At 31.3% G+C, this 14,077-nt stretch overlaps 1 long non-coding RNA gene across 2 annotated transcripts; it reads right to left on the minus strand.

Annotated features, from left to right (window-relative positions):
* Positions 1–5,987: 5,987 nt before the first annotated feature.
* Positions 5,988–10,045, minus strand: LOC105435408. Of its 2 annotated transcripts, none has more exons than XR_004216465.1 (3): positions 9,885–10,045; positions 7,682–8,054; positions 5,988–6,242 (listed from the first exon to the last, which is right to left on the minus strand). It is a non-coding gene; the product is annotated as an uncharacterized LOC105435408 (long non-coding RNA). The 2 variants fall into 2 exon arrangements; XR_969410.2 differs by having other exon boundaries at positions 7,682–8,360.
* Between the last annotated feature and the right edge of the window lie 4,032 nt (positions 10,046–14,077).

A 14,077-nucleotide genomic window follows, 5' to 3' on the forward strand; every position in this document is an offset into this window, starting at 1 on the left:
ATGCAATAAGATGGGCTTATCCCTTGGATATCATAAATGGTCCATCCTCTCGCCTTCTTGTGGCGTTTAAGCTGTTCAATAAGGTTCTTTCTTCGAGGCCACTTAGCTATGTGGAGATAATGATAGGTACAATGTCATTTTCTCCTAGAAATGCATATTGCAAGTGGTGCGACAACGACTTGAGCTCTAGTTCTGGTGGTTCTTCAATTGATGGCTTTGTTTCATTTTCACCTTTGTTTTGCACGACCAAAGGTTCAAACTTCTTTTTGTCAGTTATGACATTCACTTCTTCAAGCAAACTTGGCTCATCCTTAAAGAATTCTTCAATGCTAAACAACTTTTGATATACCTCTTCCTTGCAATAGTCTGAACCAAGGACCTTTGTTGCACTACAGTTCTCAACATTAATGGGAAATTCTATCGCGTTGATAATATTAAATTTTATTTCCTCTTTGTTCATGCGCATGGTCATTTCCCCTTGGTGGACATCTATGAGTGCATGGCCTGTTGCAAGGAATGGCCGCTTTAAAATAATGGTACCTCTCAATCAACTTTGTAGTCCAAAATGACGAAGTTTGTAGAAACAATAATTTGTCCACTTTTGTCAAAACATCTTCGATTTTACCCTCTGGATTGGCAATGGATCTATTCGCGAACTCGAGCCTCATTAGCGTTGGTTGTACGTCCCCTATCTCTAATTTCTTGAAGATAGACAAAGGCATTAAATTAATACTTGCAAGATCTGTCATCTTTGCTGGCACCCCTTCTTTGAAGATATCGCTTGTTGTTTGTGATAGAGCTACTGTTTCTAGATCATTAATTTTTTGCTTCCTTGCCAAGATGTCCTTTAGAAACTGGACATAAGTTGGCATCTGCTCTAATGCATCAATAAATGGGATGTTGATGTGCAACTGCTTCAACATGTTCAAGAACTTATCGAATTTTTGTTCGTTGTCTTTCTTCTTAGGCGACCAGAAAATGGAGGGGGTGGTAAAGGATTGGAGCTCGTTGCCTCGTTAGACGCTTTGCGGCGTTGCTCTTCTCACCTCAAATGCTCCACTTCCTCGTGTGACACATTTTTATTCTGCAAGGAAGAATTATCATTATTTAAAGACAAGTTTAAGGATGAGAATTATTACTTAAGCTATCAATCTCAGCAGCATAGGTACGTTCAGACTTGGGTTCGCGGATGGATAAGTTCCTTTCGCTTTATAGTGTCACTGCTTGACACTTTTCTTTTCCTGAGCTCCCTCCTTGAATTGGTATTTCTGTGTTGCTAGGGAGGGTTCCTTTCGGTTGCCTAGATATATCGTTGGCTATTTGTCCCATTTGTAACTCTAGATTTTTAATAGATGCAGCTTGGCTTTGCAAAAGGGCATCATTCCTCTGCATATATTCTTGAAATAGAGATTCCATTGATGGCAATGAAGATGATGAAGAATGTGATTGGTTAAGTATGTGATGGTTCAGGTGTTGAATTGGTTGTTGTGGCCATTCATGATATTTCCTTGGGCAGTAGCCAGACACCTCGCCCCTATAGTTTAATCGATCGCCTTATCATTGTGGTGCATTTTGCTTCTGACCCCTCAAGCTAAAGTTTGGATGGTCTCTCCAACCCTCATTGTAATTTTTGGAATATGGGTCATGTTTCACATAAGAAACTGTCTTCTTACATATGGGGCATGTGTCTGTGTTATACGGTCCACCACATTCTACAAAACCCAACTCAGCTGTCTGATGTACTATTTGAAGAGAACTCCCAGCAGCATTGACTTCCAATAGAGCCATGGACTGTAAGAGTTTGTTCACTTCAGTAACTTGACTTTGCAATGCTACCATAGCATTTCTATCGAATCCTTCTTCTATTCTTCCACACTCTCTTCTATTTCCTTTGTTTTCATTTTACGAGTCAAAGTCGTCATCCCTCCATTCTTGACTGTTGTTGGTCGTGGCATCCAACTGTTTTTTAATTTGGTTATAGGATAATTCAATGATCCCACGTGTAAACACAACGTCTATAGATTGTTGTGTAACTCTACTTAACCTAAAATAGAATTGTTCTATCAAGAAACATCCCAGAATGCTATGATGAGGACATCCCTTGTTTATTCGCTTGAACCTTCTCCACATGTCAATTAGATTCTCGCTATCCCTCTACTTGAAGGTCATCAGGTCCTACCTTCTTTTCGCATTTTCAATGGGTTGGAAGAAATTTTTCATAAACTTTTCAATCAGACTATCCCAAGTTGTAACTTCCCCTTCTTCTAAAGAATTTGCCCATTATTTGGCTTCATTGCATAAGGTAAGCGGGAATAAAGCTAAATGTAGTTCATAGCGTGATATTTCTGCATATTAAACGACGCACATATGAAATATAAATTTTGTATATGCTCATGAGGGTCCTCACATGTGTGTCCTTCAAATTGTCCCGCATTCTAAATCATTTGAAGCATCACTGGTTTGATCTCAAATTGAGAATTTTCCCCAAACATGAGAGATGTTATGCCTGAGTTGAAATCGTAAAGGCTTGGTTATGCATATGATTTGATGGAGCGATCTAGATCATGGGCGGGATAAGTAGGGTTATGATATGGGGCTTGTTGTTGGTTGACAGGGTTGTTATTTGGATTCTCCATGTTGGTTTGATTCTGCCTTTGTCGTTGTCTATGATACTTCTAAAATGTTTGCTCAATCTCAAGGTCAAGTTGGAATTCAAGTTGTTCGCCTGCACTCATAAACTTGTTCGTAGACTTTTCGACTAAAGTACATGATTCAACTAAAATTGAACTTTTGCATGATTTAGCACATGAATTAGTTAAGTGAGAAAACTTTAGAAATTCCTCGGCAACAACGCCAAAAACTTGCTTCGTATTATTTCATGCTTAGATTTTCTCAAGTACTCTTTTGGAGATTATCATTATTAGCTATAAAAGTACCAACTGTTGAGTGGGGGATTTGGATTATGCGATAAAATTTGCATTTCTAATCATGCATTAATATTCAAGATAAAAATATTGTCATGCAAGCTCCCCCCTCTTCGTCCAAGTATAAGCGAAGAGAAGTTTCCTGGTAATTGCAGGGTCGAACTCAAGGAACTTCAAAGCGAAGAGAATTTTTCTTGACATGGTTGGTCACCCAAACTATGCTCAAAGCCTAACACCTCACACCACTCTTTGGTTGCCTAGGACATGTCCTTTGGAGGTTCTTGACACCTAATACGCCTAGTCTTATAAGACTAAAAGCCAAAATTTGAACTTCTTTCCTTCTTTCCTTTTCCTTCCCTCCATTTTATCTTTGAACTCAATCTTCATTTATTCTTTATCACTTGATATCTAAGGGAATTGGGGTTTATACTTAGTGGGATAAGTGGTTAGATATGATGTACACTTAGCCCACTAAAGCCCACTAAGAGATAATGGATTGTAAGGTGTTGGACTTTGGTGAGTTATTACATGCAACCCTTATTTAAAGAGGGCAATTTCAAATGTTGAAAATTTGTTGGCCTTTGATTATTTTACTTTCTACATTAATTCATCAAAGAATTTTTTGTCCAAAAATTGTGACATTCCTCCTTTTTTTTTCCATCTCTCTCTTTCAACTCCTTCACTCTTTGGGTCCCACAACTTAGTTCTAAATTTGAAGAATAGCGGGTCAACACTAGTGGTGGTTTTATTTGTGTTCATGCAAAGATTATGAGCAATCGAGAGCTACGAAGACATAATCTCTATTACTATTAAACCCTAATTTAGTTTAGTTAGGGAGAAGCATGTTAATTTCTAATAGGATTATAAACAATTAGTAAAATTGATTCGTATTCCACTGCGCATGTCCATTTTTTCCTTTATTCAACTCAAAATGTTCTTCCTCATTAGGGATTCAGGTGCTACTAAAGTGACATTTGTCACATCTTTGAAGTTGAACGTTGATAAAATTATGTAAGTGTCTACATGATTGGCCCACTAGATTAAACACACTTTGAGATAAATATGAATTGAATTAGGAATGAAAAACATTTGTACTTAGTTTTAAATGGTGCTTGTATGGTAATATTTTGAGAAAATGTAGAAAATTTTCACGAAATGCAGGATTAGTTTGGACGATAAGTGTCATAAGAGATATGATATTTGTTGTCTTCACACCTCTTCCTATGTTTAAAAGATAATCTGGGAGGGGTGTGACGATAGCTATGTCCCCAACTCCTCTATTTGGTTTTGTCCTTAAAATGATAGACATATTGAGTCTCCGAGTTGAGTCACTCTCAAGATTGAAATCAAGTTATATATGGTTATCATTTTGGAATACTAATCTCTTCAATCAATGGTGTTACAAAGAGATATTATATATTTTGTGATCCAATCTTATAAAAATTCTCAGTATTGCATATCCCACTCACATGTCTCTTCATGAACAATTTGGATCCAATTGTTTGTAACATTTACAAAGTGGGTCGTATTCATAGTTAGGGGTGTAAACAAGTTGGGTTGGGTTGTATAGTCTTTTTTTTAGGGCTCTCAAGAAGAATAGCAAATTATGAGTTTTACTTTGAGAAAACAGCAAAAAATAATTTTAAATTGTTATAATAGCAACACATAAAAATTAGAAAAATAAATAAATAAAACAATTCCTCAAATGCCCCTATCCAATATAAAAAGTACAATTATTTACCTGAACCTCAAGTACATTGTAGTTGAAATAACATATGCTACATAAAAAATTTCTCGCAAAAACATAAAGATTAGAAAATTGGCCATTAATGGGAAGCTCCACCTCATGCCTGCAAAATTTAAAATCTATTTCAACGTCCAAAAGATGCAATTCAATTGAAATAGGTAATTGCAAAATTGAGACACATTCAATCAAAGAATTTGGCTCTACACCTGTCGAACAACCATAGCCGAAAGCTTTTAGATTTGGCTACACGATCTTTCAGATTTGGATCTTTTAGATTTGGCTACACGATCTTTCAGAATTAGTTCTGTTAGATTTTTGGTATTTTTCCAATAATTTTGTACCAATATCCCAACCATTTTTGTTCAAGATCGTGCACCAAGATTTTTTATATTTGGTACATGATCTTGAACAAAATAATAATTTGAAAAAAAAAATAAAAGAAAAATTGCAAAAGAGGAAAAGGAAAAGGAAAAGAAAATTTGTCGAAAAGTAGGAAGGTGGAAAGGAAAACAAACCTGGAATATCTTTAAAAAATAGTAGGTGTTTTTTTTTTTATGGAAATTTCTCTATATATTTTACTAATTCGAGTTTAGGATGGATTGTAATCAAAATTTTCAACCTCCAATCCAAGACCCAATCAAACTCGAAAAAACCAAAATTTTCAACCCAACCTATATATATGGGTTGGGTAGTTGAGCTATTTGGGTTGAAGTTACACCCATATTCATAGTGATCCAAGATAAGGTACCCAACCTTATTTGTATACTCACTACAATAAAAATGGTCTACGACGACAGTTATTTTCTGTCACGAATAAAATCTCATGACAGTTTTCAGAAACTGTCGCAATAAGATTTTTCATGACAGAAAATAAATGTCATTAATTACTATTTTATGACAACAAATAACTGTCATATTTTATATTATGACAACAAATAACTATCATCATTTGCGTATTAACGACAGTTAAAAGAATATCGCAAATTCGTTTATTATGACATTTTTTAAATGTCAAGGATATGTCAATCGTGACAGTTTTTTAAAAAATAAATGTCATCTTTTCAAAATTGACGACAGTTTAAAAATGTCCCGAATTCGTATTTTATGACAATTTTCTCTGTCAAATATATGTCAATCATGACAGTTTTTTTAGAAAATTAAATGTCATTGTTTCGCTATTGACGACGGTTAAAAAATGTCACGAATATGTATGTTATGACATTTTTCCATGTCGTATATTCCTCAATTACTACATTTTTCCCTGTTATTTTTGTCGCTTTCCCATTACAATAATGTTCTAATACTTCACACCCATATGAAAACAAAGAGTCAACACTTTAATATATATACGTTATAATACACTTTATAATATTCGTACAAACATTGATTAATAACCATTTTTTGTTAAAAGGAAGTTTACATACAAAAAGAATAAACATTAACATCTTTAGGTATCAACAAGCCTAAAATCAGTACACTGAAACCAATATTTTTTTACCAACCATACAAAAAGTCCTATATCAATCCGTTACTTCACGTTGGCTTCACTGATTCAATAGATTCTTCTAAACCTAGTAAGAATACAAAATCTCATTTAGAGTATGATTAAAGAATATTATCTAAGCAAATCAATTCACAAGTAAACAAAAACAGTTAAAATGGACAAGGTAAAGAAATGATATACCACTACAAGAAAAATTGCCTACTATATATCACTTACCTGGTCTTGAAATTTGGAGAAAGTTTGATACTAAAAGCGGCCATAATATCATATACAATAGTCTACTAACATTTTAGATTCATGCTATTAGTGTAGTAACATATTGCAATTTCAAAACCAAAATAAATAAATAAGACGTCATTGGAGAAATTGATTTAAAGTTTTCATCAACCTAAATACAGAAGCATGCCTTAGAACATATAAAATTTGAAGGTGCAGAAAAAACAAAAATACAACAAGCATCAACATAGTTTGTTTTAAGTTTTCCTGTCCAATTGAAAATAGAGCGAGAACTAGCAATCTTTATAGAGAGAACCAACATTCAAGTTTTCACATTTCAAGCCAATGTCTATTGAGAGAACCAACATTCTACGATTTCAACCTAATTTTTTTGTTATATAAAGGTCTACAAAAATAATTTGATAAGTACTTTTTCCTAATGAGTTAATACTTATTTTTTGTTATATAAACATAGACAAAGGAAGGGACTTTAACTTAACAGTAATTGACACTAGCTTTCTTTCTAAAAGTTAGTAATTAAATCATTCCTTCCTATAGTTAGTAAACCGCAAAAAAATTCAATTTCAACCTTATTTTTACACTACACAAACAAATTATTCAATGTGATGGATTGATAATCAATTTTTAATAACCATTTTTTAGGGAAAAAACTAATAGTTTTTAGGTTTTTTTTAAAGAACAATAAAATAAACAAAATATATATACATCAAGACAAAACAATATGCTTTTTAAACAATCCAAAACTTCAGCCTCATCCAAACTAACTTTGATTTACGAAAGCTATTGTTTATTTCTGCTCTGCAATTCACGTAAACCTAAAATTACCAAACATTCTAATAGTTCACAATCAAAATAAGAATCTCTTAGTAATCAACTTCTTTTTCCAGTTCATTTTCCAAAGTAGAATCCATTTATGCACAATTAAAGCATAACTCATAAGATAAGTCAATAATAACAATACTCCAAAGTCATTCAAATGCAAGGATATTTGTGTTACCATGGTCAGATACAATCCCTAACATACTCCAAAGTTTAATGTATAATTTTTTGTTGCAAATAGTAGTAGTGTCTAATCAGCAAACAAGAGAATAACCCTATAAAGTATAAAATTTAACCTTAAATGAATCAACAAAACAACAAACAATATTTAGGAAAGCATGATGAGTTACTGTGGATAATTGTAGTCATACAAACACGTCAAAAAGGGAGAGAGATAATACTTTTTTATGTAAGTACATATTTAATTTGTTTTAAATACAAAAATCTCACCTGTGATATTGTTTTTCAATAGATCTGGTTCTTCAACGCTTTTCTAGTGTTTCCTAGAAAGGAAAAGTTATTGGAAAATCATAATAGGAGTAATTATTTTACATAGCTCCGCCCAATATCATTAAATAAAAAAGAGAAATTTAATCATTGGTTTGAGAATTATTAGGAAGTTTTTTTGCATCCCCTTCATACCTTCGCTACTCCCTTGCTATGGTGTAACTAGAAAAACTCTTTTCTAGTTTTTCCTGTATGTTCCTGTGTTTCTAATCTTCTAAACTAGAATAATGTCTCACCTCATGAAATTGGTACATTTTTCTATGTTTAACAATTTCTTCAATAGCATTGAAAACCATGTCCATAAGCATTGTCTTCCCTAGATTATTAGCAATTAATTCAGTAAATCAAAATTAAATTGATTCTAAGATTATAAGCATAAATGAGAGCGATAGTCAGATTATAAACATAAATCCCCTATGAATTGATAACAAATATTCAAGCTTGTTACATAAAATTTTATCATAGTCAAAACTTACCACTTCCAACATTGTCATATATGTACAGTCCTCTAGGAACATGTGGAGCAAAAGGACATCAACCTACAAGTGAATCCAACTTCTTCTCCCTATTAAGGTATGAAACCCATTTTCCAACTATGGGTTCAATATTTTCAGACCTTTTCCTAAGGAAAAATAAATGAATATTTGCAAAAGATCAAAATTTACAAGGTTCATAATCAGATACCACAATGTTTTCGCCTTTGTTGGTTTTATTTCTCACTACTTGTGCCAATGAACGCTTTGGTAATTAATCTTTTGTGCCAATGATATATAGTCTATTGGGTTTAGGTACGAAAGGGGTAATGATAGATGTGTTAATCTAATTGAGATGTCTAAGTATACCTACCAGTCCCTCTTAGCAGACCTACTCTAAGTTTTTTGTTAAAAAAATGTAAAAATTAAGCTCAAATTTAAAAAATATAACGGCTGTCAAAAGGTGCATCAATATCAATTTTTCTTGGCAAAAAAAAATCTCACATAAATTAGCTTTCACATTTTGTAGTTTGTGGAAGGAAGAATTGAATCTTCCAAGAGCGAAATTGTTGAGAAGAGGAAACAAATTGAGATGAATGATTTGATTGAAGCAACATCAAGTACAGAACAAAATCACATCATAAAAATGGTGACCACAATTAGAGATAATATTCAAACTTTTCAAGATGATGAATTTGGAATGAAGAACAATAATAACCATAATGATCACTCTTATTCTTCTTTATTTTATATGAATCACAATACAAACCCTTTACTCATAGTTTTCTTCCCAATCAATGAACTAATATTAGTTGAGAAAAAACTCCCAATTTATTTCCCTAAAACAGACCTTTCAAAATCCTCTTCATTTTTACCAAAATAATGTGAGAGAATAGTTCACCATTTCTTTTTTTAGAGGAAAAAAAAACCATATAAACAATAATTCAACTTATATTTTGCACGAGACAATTAAATTCAAATTTTAGATTCTAAAGAGCATATAACTCTGTCATCTAAAAACAACAATGATAATCACAAATCCGTTCCACTTTCATTTTCAATTGAACGCACATTTATTGAGAATGTATTATGCACAATATTTTAAAAATAACCATGTTTCACAAGATAAAAAAAGACACTAAGTCTATGGATTCCTCCATGAATTTCATCCCTATAAGGTGAATTAAAACAACTTAGTCAAAACATCACTAGACAAATGTAAAGATTAACAAACCATTAGTTATACTTCATGAGTTTGCACATTATTTTCTTCCACTAGCAATGTAAATGGGTTGGATTCCAAAAGTCCATTTCTAGTTCCATAGTCAAAATATGCTTGGAAAATAAATTGTATAAAATAGTGCCACAATCCACATCCTAAAAAACACTATTTTTCTCTCTTAGACATTTTCACAAACCCCTTCTGTACTCAAAATTTTTCCCCACTAAACGCTCATTGTCTAACTTTCAAAGATTCCTTGATCTACCGTAAACAATATGGTTATTCAGATTTTATGAGGAAACAATCAGAGAAATAGGTCACATATATATGAGGGAGGGGGTGAATGAAAATGTGAGAAACTATTCACAAATGGCTTTGTTCCATTCTTACACCCTACTAATTAAAATAAGAAAAGGGAAAGACACAAAAGTGAAAAGTATTAAACACTAACCTGTCTTCAAAATCTTTAAAAAGAGTGTGGGTTGTTGTCTTCCAAAAGTTTAGATTTGATGTCGCCGTGGGTATCCGTCGTTGAGAAGAAAGTTCATGGAAATGGAGAAGAATGGGTTGAGGTTGGATTATTTGGGTTCTATCGTGAAGATGATAAGGAGAAAGAAGAAATAAAAGTAAGTTTATATTTTAATAATTTTTAATAAAAAGTTGGAGGGAAATTAAGGAGGGAAATATATATTAATAATTTTTAATAAAATATAATTTTATTATTTATATTTAATGACATTTAAAAATTGTCATAGATTTATGACGGTTAAAATCTGTCATAAATTTTTCGAATCTGAAAAAAGTCTTTTCTCGCAAAAAATGCGACATTTTTTTTCTTTCTTCTTTCCAATTTTGAATATATACAACTGTCATAGTAAGTAGGTTTTGTTGTAGTGACTATAGATCTTTTAGATTATCACTTGAACATGATTTAGTTGTATGTCTACACACATTGTACAAGGTATATTAAATAATCTTGGATCTTAATTTGTTAGATTAAGTTACACGAGTCTAAATATGAAATACACATTAATTATTTATACTAATAAATATATCATTTAAGAACTACAAACTAGAGAGAGAAAAAAAAGCTTCTTCCAAATGGTAGTAAAACATAATTAATAGATTTGAAAATATAAGTATAATGAAAAAATGTGAATTAACTAAACATTTTATTCAAGTAAAGAAGTTAAATTTGAGAACCACATGATTAACACACTAGATATGGTCATCCAAAACGAATATTGGACTTATTAGATGTTTATTGAAACAAAAGGAGGTGATAGCCATCAAAAAGATATATTGAATTTTAAATAAGGTTCCACCTTCGTTGACATTCTTGACAAATGAACTTCACACACAAATTTGTTGGTGTTCCAATATCCGAAACTACAAAATGAAAAGGAAAAAAAAAAAATGATATTATATAGGATTACTTAAACATTTTAAAAGCTAACAACATTTATAGTTTGTTTAATTCACCTCAGGTTTAGAGCCTCGAACATTTTCACGACTAATAAGGATATGTGTACGTAACAACATTTACAAAAAACAACTATAGAAAATTTTATCAATGAAAGAAGACTCTTTTTCGGTAATAGTCCATCGGCAATAGACTTCGGGAGTTGGATCTCAATTTTACTAAATTTACAATTTTTTTTGCAATGTGCTGAATCTGATAACATTTTGGACATGCTACTTTGTTTGCAACTATCTCAGTTACAATAGTTGGTGTTTTTAACTATTACAGCATACACTTAATAACTAGACTATTACTATTTAAAAACCTTATTTGTTATATGTTTACAATTTATTAGGGGTGTAAAAAATCAAACCAAACCAATAAAATTAAAGAATTAAAATTAGGGTTTCATAACTTTCATTAGCCTACACCTAGCGGTCACCATAATGTACTTCCTTTGGCTTTCTTCCTCTCTCACGTCACTATCTCTTTCTCTCTCACATCCCCTCTCTTATTTTAGGGTAGACCCAACGATGGTGAGCTTCCTTTAGGCCACAAACCTCGATGACGACCGCTTCAACTATTGCTCCAACCTCGATGGTGTGACCCACCCACGAACACGATGATGGCTTCTTTCCATGATTGGAAGTGTTCCTATGGTTTAGGGTTTAGTTCAAGAGGGTGTTCCAACAACTTATGTTATTATTTTTTCTTTTTCTTTTTCTTTTTTTATATTTATTTTTGGATGTTGTTGTTTATTTTCTATTCATTTATCCTCTCCTCTCTATATACTACTTTTTAATTAGACTAAATAATAGAGAAATATAAACTAGTACAATCCAAATTAAAATATAGTTTGAACTCTAAAAACATACCAAATTTAATTGCTATATTTGTCATTTATTGTTATACAAGATTAATTCACTGTAAATGGATAGAGAAAGAAGTAAAATTAATTTGGTACCTTTGACGTATTGATCAATTTCTTCCTCAAGCACTCTATAATTTCTGAAGTTTCCAACCTTAAACCAATAAATAGAAAACAAGATTTAATCATAAACATTAGTGGAAGAAAATGTAATGTGTTTCTTTCAAGTTTCACACACATATATACATACATACCACAAATATTAAATTTTCATTAGGATGAACCAAAAATCTCAAAAAGTCATGAATGTTAATTTCTTGTCTATTTGCATCATGGTCATCAAGCAAACATCCTGTAGACATTAGGAATTAAGAACTAATTTAGTTTCAATTTCTTTTAATAAGTTAATTTAATTAGTGAAATGAAAATTTAAAACTATATATCTAAACAGACATGCAAAAGTATATTGAAAAACCTTAATCTATCTTCTTTTTTTTAAAAAAAAAAAGTAAACGTGATCAATCTTTCAAATTTCATATTTATAATACCATTTAGTTTATATATATATATAAGTTAAATTAACCCTACATTCACCTATTTGAACATTTGTATCTAAATGATTTTTATACTCTAAAAACATCCAAAAAAGTCCGAGAATTTCATTTTCGTCCCTAATTAATTAATATTTTCAATTGAATTGTTTAGCATAATTAGATTTTCTTTCTAGGAAAATACTAAATTTGTAAATTTTCAACCATGCACACATACACACGCACACATGTACATACACATATATATAAATCTAAAAGTATTAAGACTAAGCTTGTAATTTAGTATAATATTTGTATGTTGAAAAAAATATGTTATATGAACTTAATTTGCATCACAACATAAAGTTTCGAGTCAATAATGTACCTATTATTCGACGCTCGCGAGGAAAATGATTAAACAAAGCTTGCAAATTTGTCCTATGCCAAACGATTGCATCATTCTCCTGTGGAACCCTATGTTGATCACTAAGGACCTCACCTGTAAACATTAGGGTTTCCAAGGTAATAATAATTTCAAATAATTAGTTCTAATGGATCAAAACTAGGATTTGTTAGTAGTTAGATTTTGGTTCCTAAAATTGGTTTTCTTTGTCACATTTCTTGAATTTTCTCATAGTGTTATTGCAATCTTGGCAGTTGATATTTGTTCTTGGAAGAAAAAAACAATTCAATTCATGAAATAATTTTAGGATAATGAAATAGAGGGAACTTACGCAACATTTCTCGAAATGAATCAACATTCCAAAACGCTCGAGGAGAATGAATTTGAAGATAACCTTGACCCCTTAGATTGATATAAAGGCCACCTAATCTCCCCAAGAAATTCAAAAGGCTTGTAAAAATCACATCCACCACCTGCATATATCAACAGCACAAAATTTTGATTTAATTATAGAAAACCCCTAAACTAAAATGGACTTCCATTACTTAAATACTAACAAATTAGGTTATTCACACACATGTTGATAAGTAGAATCCAAATGCTCTATGGGGTTTTCATTAATGGGAGGAATCGCCTGAATAACAAAGGAAGAAAATTAAATGAATATAGTTAAGTCGAAATAATTAACACATTAAATCATAATTAACTTACAATAATCTTTGAAAGAAAGAAAAAGAAAAAGAATTGAAATGTAGAGACCCAATAATCAGGAAGAACATGTCGAATATTATGAAAAATAAAGAATGCTTTTGGGTGATCAATGTGATCATTTGAGCCACTGCCTTCTTCCATAACCATAAAGTAGATATCTATTTTTCTTTTCATAGTTAAATCCATTATCTTATCCATAACAATCGTCTAAATATTTATTATTATTCATTTTTATCTTTCAATATCTAAATTTAGTTAAGATTGGAAGGTTGTTGAACAAAAATAGATAAGCATTTTTTTTTTTTAAATAACATTCGAACAAAAATATATTTTAATAATTCTAAATTTAGTTGAGATATGAATATTGTTTCGCAATGAATTTGATTTTAGTTTTTTTTGAAATTTATGGTCAAAATTTACAAAAAAAAAAAAAAAGTAGATATACAACATAGCATGGATAACATAGAAATTTAGAGGTGGGTGTAGGGTTAAGAAGCTTATTTTAAATAACTAGTAATAGAAAAGTAAAATAAAATGGACTTCAATTTAAGTTGTATTTGTTAGTACAATAGAAGTGAAAATTTTGAACTAACACGTAAAATTTTTGCTATTTAGAATAATTTAATTATCTAACATGCTAACACATTTGTATGCAAATTTGATTTATTCT

Source organism: Cucumis sativus, chromosome 5 (genome assembly GCF_000004075.3).
Source record: "Cucumis sativus cultivar 9930 chromosome 5, Cucumber_9930_V3, whole genome shotgun sequence".
In the NCBI taxonomy this organism is placed as follows: Eukaryota; Viridiplantae; Streptophyta; class Magnoliopsida; order Cucurbitales; family Cucurbitaceae; genus Cucumis; species Cucumis sativus.